At 49.2% G+C, this 9,199-nt stretch overlaps 1 protein-coding gene across 2 annotated transcripts in view; it reads right to left on the bottom strand.

Moving 5' to 3' along the window:
* Positions 1–9,199, bottom strand: part of DIDO1 (death inducer-obliterator 1) — a 50,651-nt gene that overhangs the window by 37,350 nt on the left and 4,102 nt on the right. The window contains exon 1 of one of the 2 annotated variants that reach the window (XM_010836588.1): positions 4,641–5,272. The exons of the other annotated variant lie outside the window; for it this stretch is intronic. The gene's annotated coding sequence lies outside the window, so the exon portion shown is untranslated. Of the gene's footprint in view, positions 1–4,640; positions 5,273–9,199 lie in introns of those variants that run through there. 2 annotated transcript variants of the gene reach the window in all.

Below are 9,199 nucleotides of genomic sequence, written 5' to 3'. Positions count from 1 at the left end.
GTGGGGAAGGCCCAAGCTTAAATAAAACGGTTATAAAATAAACAACAGGACTGTCCTACTGATTTTTACAGATCCACACAGAGCTGAACTTGATGCAACTCCCCACAGCTGCCACTGCTGCCTGGGCGGGAGATGTGCTGAGGAGAGCACCTTACTACTGGAACACCTTGTGAAAGGGTCAAGTCTTTTTAAATTACAACCTAAAGAGCCAAGGGTAGCGCTGTACTAGCCTGTCTAAATGGGGCATCTCAAGAGGGACCACTCCCCCTGGTGCAACTGAGCATCCCCGGTTCTGACCAAGGGAGCCAGCAGTGTCCACCCTCAATGACCACAGCATGACCCTCCCACGTTAATGCCTAAGTCCGAGGGTGTCCCAGACTTCAACCCCAGCTGCAAACCTAACAGCTAGGCACTCTACCCAGGTATATGGAGATGACCATGACCTCCGTTTCCTAACAAGATACCTGAAACGACACAGCATCAAGTACCAGTCAGTGTAGGATAAATGGCAAGTTTATGAAAACGACAATGTCTGCTTGTGAGTGGCTGGGGAAAAAAGGCCCTCGTGAACAGTCTGTGAACATTTATCAAGGGCCCCCCAGTGCTCCACACAGAGCAGGCAGCATCTCTATTCCCCGCGGGGGTGGCTGCTTCACTGTGACCTGGTAGAGAGAACTAGGCGAGAGCAGGTGTGTTTATGGGGTGCTCCCAGCATGGACACAAATCTATGACCATCACCAGGAGACCGGTTTGAAAGAAATCCAGAAACATCCAAGTGATGGTGTTCTCTAGTAAGATTGTAATGAGAGCAGGATGAACTCTAGAGCCCCTGCCATGGAACGAGCCCCACGCCCGAGTGGAACAGGAGGTTACATCCAGTTCACAGCACATCCTGCCTACCCCCCATCCCCCAAACCAAGCTCACAAACATGTCCACAGCTGTAACTGGGCTTCCAGAGGCTGCTACTTTCTGGGGTTTCTGCTTTCTTTATATTCTGTATATTGTCTTGTTTTCTATGTATAAATTTATCTTTGCAACCCAAACACAGTACAGCTGTCTTTATACTGGGGGAGGCCCCATTTACCTTCCTGTTGTAAAGTATATTAAATATCACTTACACATCTTCATCAGCATATGAAAAACAAAACCATAGCACCTGATACCCGTGAGAGAAACAGCTGCTTTACAAATTGGGCTCCCAACCTGCCCACAGCTGAAAACCCACATATAACTCATATTCGGCCTCTGTGTATGCAGACTGTGCAGTACTGTAGTACTTACTGCTTAAAAACAGGCTCTATGCGAGTGGACCTGGACAGGTCAAATCTGTGTTGCTGAAGGGTCAATTACACGACTCAGAAAGAGGAAAAGACTAAGAGTCGCCATGCTGTGCTGTGTGCTTAGTTGCTCAGTCACATCCAAGTCTTGGCGACCCCACGGACTATAGCCATACAAAACAGTAATCCACTTCTGGACATACAGCTGGAGAAAACTCTAACTCAAAAAGATACACGCACTCCAAAGTTCACCGCAGCACTATTCACAAGAGCTGAGACACAGAGACAACCTAAATATCCACCAACAGATGACTGGATAATGCAGATGTGGTATATGTATGTAACAGAATATTATCAGCCATAAAAAAGAATGAAATAATGCCATTTACAGCAACACGGATGGGCCCAGAGATTATCATAGTAAGTCAGAGAAAAACTATTTACAAAACAGCAAAACAGACATAGAAAACAAAGTTATGGTTACCAGAGGGGAAGTGCATGCTTGGGTAGGAGGATAAATCAGAAGTTTAGGGGAAAAAAAAGAGGCCTGAGCAAGAGACTCCAGGAAGTGTGAACACTTCACATCAAGTGAGGACTGTCTGGCCTATCCACTCCCAATTAGTATGTGTCCATTAACTGTTAATCGTGGAGATTCTGCAGTGGAATTAACACACATTATTTGATGCTGGCCATAAATAGCGTCATGTTAGGTACCCACTGTTAAAGATGCCACCGTTTAAATAAGAAGTGCACAAAGGACTGTTTAAGGAAAGTTTTCTTAAAGGATTCTCAAGGCCACCAGGTGTATGAGAAATCAGTCTGCTCTTGGACACAGTGCCAACTTCAGGGACCCAAGGACAAAGTGAGTCAGCCTGTGAAAAACTCAACCCTGGCTCTCAGGAGCCAAGTGGAAGTCACCAGGGATCTTGGGACAACTGTGTACAAAAGGGAAAACATGTCCTGTTAACAGGAATATAAAACAACCAGGACCTGGAACATCTGAAAACACATACGAAAGAGACCCAGCCTGTGGGTTGCCTGGGAAGGGGCCCAGAGCCTCTGAGGCCTCTGTGTTCATAGAAAGACTTACAGTGTCAACAGCAGGTCCCACAACTCCAGTCATAAAGAAGATGAGATCCCAAGTCCCCACTCTAATCCATCCTCTCCTCAACCTGAAGACAAATCCCACCCTCATGAAGGCCCACCTGAAGCACTGGGCACCATGTCCAAGCCCCATAACACACTTCCTCAACAAGCCATTGTGATGTTCACACAGGCGTGTGTGCTGTGAGGGGCATGGCTGGCCAGAAAGCAAAGGTCACTGCGGGAACTAGCAGATGGTAAGGGGAACAGCCAACTGCACAACTTTTAATTTGTGCCCTTTCTTATCAGCACATAATTCACTTCACTTGAAACAGCCTGAATAATCAAATACTAATAAAGGACAGTTCTTGGTGGAAAATCAGAACTAAGTTAAAGATATACCTTATTCCTAAACTCATTGCTAAAATAAGCCTGCAAGAACACAACCAACTAGGAAACAATGCTTAGCAAGTGCGTTAGGCAAGGAGTTTCACAACAGGGTTGGGGCTGGGTCTCCATATCTAACCCTTGACACATCTATGCCATGTTAAAGTGGGCCAGTCATACAGATGGTTATGTCTATGCACCAACCCCAAGTGCCAAAAAGGGCCCCAGGCTCCAGGTTATGTGGCTGGCAATCCTCATAGGTCCCTGTTACAAGTCTCCAGGCCTGAGAAGGCCACCCTTCTGGTCTCTGCTACAGCCAGGGTGCTTGGCACACAGGATGCAATAAATATTTGTTGAATACAATGAGAAGTCTTCCTAAAGGTCACAGATCGTATTTCCTTAAAGTCTCCAGTTAAAGCACCTTCCTTGGAAGCACGTTGAAACCAGAACTACATAGCTCTGAGGAAATCAAAGAACATTTGTCTGGGATTGGCCCAAAGGCCCAGTTAGAACCCAGGTATTCCATCCTGGGCAAGCTCTTTACAGGTGCTTCAGCTTCTGGGAGGTTAGAACAGGTACAGAGCATCATAGTCACTGAAACGAATGAGCATACATACAGTGCTCAGAACAGGGTCAGCCTGGGTGGACTGCCCACTGTGAACTGTTGCCAAATGGAGGCTCAGCCTCCCCCATACCAACCAACACTACAATGAGATATGTGAACACATAAACACACTGAAAAGATCTTAACATCTGCCTTTCCTTCCTGCAAAATCCCCAAGATCATGAGGCTCAAATCTCATTCTATCAAGTATACAAATTACACGGATGTTACCTAAGGCCAACACACGAATTAAACAGTATCTTCAATTTCACTCACATGCTGTTGTTGTAAGGTCCCATCTCTAAGCTCATTAATTGGAGTGCTGGATTCAGAGCAGAAAACCTGCCCTGACCTCCAGGGTTTCCCAAGAAATAACAGAGAGAAAGCAAACGAGGGCGTGGGATCAGGACCCAGAGGCCTAAGCCAGAAAAGGGATGGCAGGGCACATCTCCCGGGAAGCTGAAAGTTACCCCTTTCTACTGTGAGGTCGACCAGAGCATAAAATACAACATAAATTTGAATCTTACATCAAATCGACAAGTGACGCAATAAAAGCTAAAAATCTGCATTTTACGGCTAGGCACATACTCTTTCAAAAAATGAAACCAATTTTCTGAAAGTCTTTTTCGTTGTTCTCTACTTCCCACAGCATCAAATACCACATAACTATCCTAATGTCATCCTTTATAAGAGTAGTCGACTAGAAACAAGCGAAACAAAAGCGACAAAAACCACACTTTAGGGTGAAAAAAAAAAAAAAAGACCGACAGGGAAACTTCACCTCCTTTAAGATGTCTAGAGAAACTACTCTGGTTAAAAAAAAAAAGGGTGGTGGGGAGGGGGGAATTCAACCCTATGTTACACAATTAAGGCAGAATCATTTCCATGTACCAGCAGCTAGACCAGGAACTTCTAGGAAAAAAGCATCGCCCCGCTCTAGGGTCACCCCGCTGCGGGTCACCGGGCGGCGTCCTGCTGGCGCACTTCAATCCGTTTCGACCACGATCCGGCGTCTCGAACACTCCCGCAGCGAGCGGACCGGGCCCGGCCCCTCGGAGTGGACCCTGTCCAGCAGGCCGGCGCCCTCCGCCCCCCTGCAGCCCACTGTCCGCGCGGCCCTCCCTTCCCCCTCCCCGCGGCCGCCGCCATCTTCTCCGCTCGGCGGAGCGCGGCCGGGCGCGGGCCCGGCAGCGCCAGGCTGGCTGGCCTCCGGGCCGGCCATCCCCGCCCGTCCCACGTGGTCCCGCGGGCGGCCGCCCCTACGCCCAGCGCCCCGGCCGCCACTCACCGTGGGCCGCAAGCCTCCAGGGTTTCGCAGCCATTTCCTCCGAGCGCCGCAGAGTGGGCGGGCGGGGTTGGCGCCGGCCACCGAGACGCGTGAGGTAGAGGGGCCGCCCGCGCTCTCAGTGGAGGGGAGACGCTGGCCACCGAGACGCCGGGGGTAGACGGGCCGGCCGCAACCCGAGCAGCGCCCCGGCGCGGCGGGCGGAAGGAGGAGCCCGGCCCAGGCCCAGTCCCTGCCCTGCGCCGCACAGTGGCCGAGTCCAAGGGCCAAGGCTGGCAGTGTAGGCGGCGCGGCTCCCGTCGGCCACCCTGGGCCCAGTTTGTGGCAGAAAAGGCAGGCACCCGGACGCAGAAGTAAGGCGCCGCGCTCCTTTCCCGCCGGACTGCGTTCCCAGCTTCTCCGGACTCGAGCCCGCTCCCTACCGAGCCAACCAGCTCAGCGCCGGGGCAGTTCCAGTCTCAGCGCACACAACCGGGCACACCTGCCTACGGGGGCTGCAAGGAAAGGGATCTGACAAATGATAACCCTCCACCTGGATTTTCTTCACTCAGTGCTGACTAGTATCAATTAACACCCCAGTACCTGTGCGTGCTTAGTCGCGTTGGACTCTTTGCAACCGCATGGACTGCAGCCCGCTAGGCTCTTCTGTTCATGGGGATTCTCTAGTCAAGAATACTGGAGTCAGTTGCCATGCTCTCCTCCAGGGGCTCTTCCCAACCCAGGGATCAAACCCAGGTCTCCAACATTGCAGGCGGATTCTTTACCGTCTTAGCCACAAAGGAAGCCCCCCCGCACCTGCCCCTCCCCAAATACTCAACAAGCAGACCTCAGAGGGGAAACACCTGCTACCTTGGGACGCTGGACCCAGCACAGTAACTCCTTGGCTGAAGGCCTTTTGTCTCCATCATTGCCTCTACAGGTCCCTTATTCCACATTCCTTAAAAGCAGGAACCTCTCAGCAAAAAGTGCCCTGTGTGTAGTAAAGCTGTGCGTGCCCAAGACCCTACAGAGGGCTGCCAGGTGCTTCTGTAGGGGAGCACTAGGGGCCTGGGAGCAGGTGTGCTTCTAAATAAACATCTGAAAAGACCACACAGCCTGCCAGGCTCTCAGAAAATGCCCCTTTTCTTCAAAGAATTCCAACACAATTTGTTTCTGTTGGTGTGATTCCATTAGGACCAACCACTTCCATGGAATCTTGCAGACTAACTTCATACTCCAACATCTGACCGTCTTCAGGTTTGTCCCAGATAAGTGTAGTGAGAAGTTCAGAAACATGACAGATTAAGTGGAAACTGGCTTGAACCAGGAGTATGATCTTGGGCAAGCTGTCTGTTGAATGGGACTCATATGCTGGGGTGCAGGCGAAGCTCCCTGCAAAAGGCTCCCTAAATGGGAGCTGGAATGGGGAAACCCCACCCAACCTCTCTGGCTGAAAATCTTTACATGAAGCAAACCCAGCAGCAACGTCTTTCTAGGTGAGATTTTTTTTTTTTTCCAATCTGTGTTGTCTTTTCACTTTTTAAAAAAAATTAATCATTTTAATTGGAGGCTGATTACAATATTGTAGTGGTTTTTGCCATACACTGACATGAATCAGCCATGGGTGTACATGTGTTCCCCATCCTGAACCCCCCTCCCACCTCCCTCTCCGTCCCATCCCTCAGGGTCATCCCAGTGCACCAGCCCTGAGCACCCTGTCTCATGCATCGAATCTGGACTGGCGATCTATTTCACATATGATTATATACATGTTTCAATGCTAATCTCTTAAATCATCCCACCCTCGCCTTCTCCCAGAGTCCAAAAGTCTGTTCTTTACATCTGTGTCTCTTTTTAACTTGTGTGCGGCTTCAGGAGGGCACTGGGTCCTGTGAATGACATGGAAGATGGGGCTGCCGATGGAACAGGAGGAAGCTCTGGGCAGAAAGCTCAGGGGACAGAAAGAAGACCCCAACAGGAAGCCCCACCTGTGCCACTACAGTACTTGGGTTGGGGATGGCAGCTCAAGTGGGCACTCGGGCAGCAAAGGAAAGGAAACTGCACCTCCCCACCTACCCCTGCAACTGGCCTCCCTTTCTAACCTCCCAGTGGGAGCTGGTCGTGACCATGGGCTACAAGGTTCAGAGGCATCTGCCATCTGCGGGAGGACTCAGGCCCTTGTCCTTCTACAACCTTTTCAGGTAATTCAGTTCATCTACTGTCACTCCTCACAGGAGCTGCTCTTCCCTGGTGCAAAAGGCATTTCTAGAACTGCAGTTTGGGTACTTTTCGTTGACATCTACTAGCTAAGAAGGGGCTTCCCTGGTGACTCAGATGGTGAGAAATCTACCTGACATGCAGGAGGTCTGGGTTTGATCCCTAGGTCGGGAAGATCCCCTGGAGAAGGGAATGGCAACCCACTTCAGTATTCTTGTCTGGAGAATCCCATGGACAGAGGAGCCTGGCGGGCTGCAGTCCACGGGGCAGCACAGGGCTGAACAACTAACACTTTCACTTTCACTGCACTTTCAGCTAGGGAATACCTTCTCCAACAAACTTACTTTAACAGCTAAACCCAGAGGAACAAACAGGTTTAAAAGGAGTCTCCAATTGACTCAAATACCCCAAATACACAAATAAAAATCCTGAAGTTCAGGGAACTGACAACAACAGTGGTTCAGAGATTAGGAAGCTACGCAAAGCTCCCAGGCCTCAAGGGGTTTCAGTCTTTGAGGAAAAATATGGGAAAAGTACGACTGATGCATCCTCCATATGTGTGGACACCAGGTCCTGCCACAAACACCCACGAACAATTCTGAGGAAATTTATGAAGGCGGAAAAGCACAACTGGAAGAGTCAGGATTCCTTTTTAGAAGACCGCTTCCTGGTGTTCGGCCTTCTTTCACCCCCGAGTTAAAGCCCACTGGAAAGCAGGGTCCTGAGCAAAGCACCCCATCTCCTGGTGGTCAAGTGCAACCCTGAGAGACAAGGTAAAGTTTGTCAAGACCCTCTCCAAGGACAATTTAAAACCAGATGAGGCAGCAGCCAAGTCGCTTTATTGTTACTCTTGTTCAGAACTCAAGGATGAACAGGCTAGCACCCACCCTGCAGGCAGGCCAAGAAAGGGTCAGGAAGTCGGGGTCAATGGTAGGGCCACTGCCTGGCCCTGGGGCAAGGTCCCCAGTGAATCTGGACCCAAACTCAGACCCAGGTCTGGGCTGGAGGGGAGACGTCCGGGAGAAGAGAGGAAACCAAGGGCCAAAGTCACGGTGGGACCCCCTTAGCTCCTCCTCCCTGGCCTTGGTCACCACTGGGTGTCTTTGAATAGCTAACATGTGCCCTCTAACCCCAGGGGCCATGGGCTGCAAGGCTAAGACTTCAGAACAACGCTGCTTACTCCTACCTTTCAGGATGGCTCCTGATACTAAGACTACTTTCCCCGTAAATTTAGTGAAAAGTAAATAGCTAACTTAAGAAGAAATATTTTAATAAGTATGAGACATAAGAACCGTATTTCCTTGCTGGCTAGTTTCATCTCAAGTCTCTAAAAGAACACACCAAATAAAAAAGCCAGAAAAATCAACTCCTATCACAGAAAAGCAGTTTTGACAGAAAAGCAGTTTAAGTGTAAAGCGGACACAAGCACGTGGCGTGCTGCCTCCACCACACTGTGCCTAGATTCTGCATTTCCTCACTAGCTCGTCCATCACACCACAAGGGCAGGTGACAAAGGAGAAAGGCGAAACAGGCCCACAGATCTGAACCGAATTCCGAAGGTGGCTGGTAAGCAGGAACAGGAACCTCCCTCCACAGGGTGGGAGGGGATGGTCAACTGAGACAAGGAAGGTCCCAGAGCAGGGCCACAGCCGCTAGTCCTCAGACGCAAGTAGGCATCAACAAATAACTCTTGTTTTTTAGTCACTAAGTCGCATCTGACACGACCCCATAGACTGTTGCAACCCCATAGACTGTAGACTGACAGGCTCCTCTGTCCACGCGATTTTCCAGGCAAGAATTACTGGTTGCCATTTCCTTCTCCAGGGGATCTTCCTGACCAGGGATTGAATTGGTCTTCTGCACTGCAGATAGATTCTTTACCTTTGAGTCACCAGGGAAGCCCTAAGTAACTGTACTGGCTACATTTTAAGAGATTATTTTTTCCAAAATTGAAATACTTGAAAAGTGAAAGATTCACTAAAATCAGGTCTAACAGTGGCTTTTTGGATTTGTCCAAAAGAGGAAAAAAAAAACAACCATGTAATTTCCTGTGCTTGCCTGGATCACAGAAACAAAATGGTGAAGTGAGAAAAGTGTATTTGAAGGAAATCTCAACAAGAATAATACAAGTCGAGCTATTAGGAAATTGCAAAAGGATACCCAACAGGTTTTATTCTGAAATTTCAACAAATCAATATAGGAGACCAAGTATGTTGCCTTTTACAACTATACAGAAAAACAAAAAATCTTGGGATTCTGTCAGCGTACAAAAGTTCCTCTCATTCCAATGGAAAGTAAAAGCATTTAAAGAGTAAACATAAGAGGCTTTTAAAGTCAAAAAAAGAAAAAACAAAATTTGGCAAGTG

This window comes from Bison bison, unplaced genomic scaffold (assembly GCF_000754665.1).
Source record: "Bison bison bison isolate TAMUID 2011002044 unplaced genomic scaffold, Bison_UMD1.0 scf7180017864063, whole genome shotgun sequence".
Lineage (NCBI taxonomy): Eukaryota > Metazoa > Chordata > Mammalia > Artiodactyla > Bovidae > Bison > Bison bison.
This window is presented reverse-complemented; position numbering and strand designations above follow the sequence as displayed.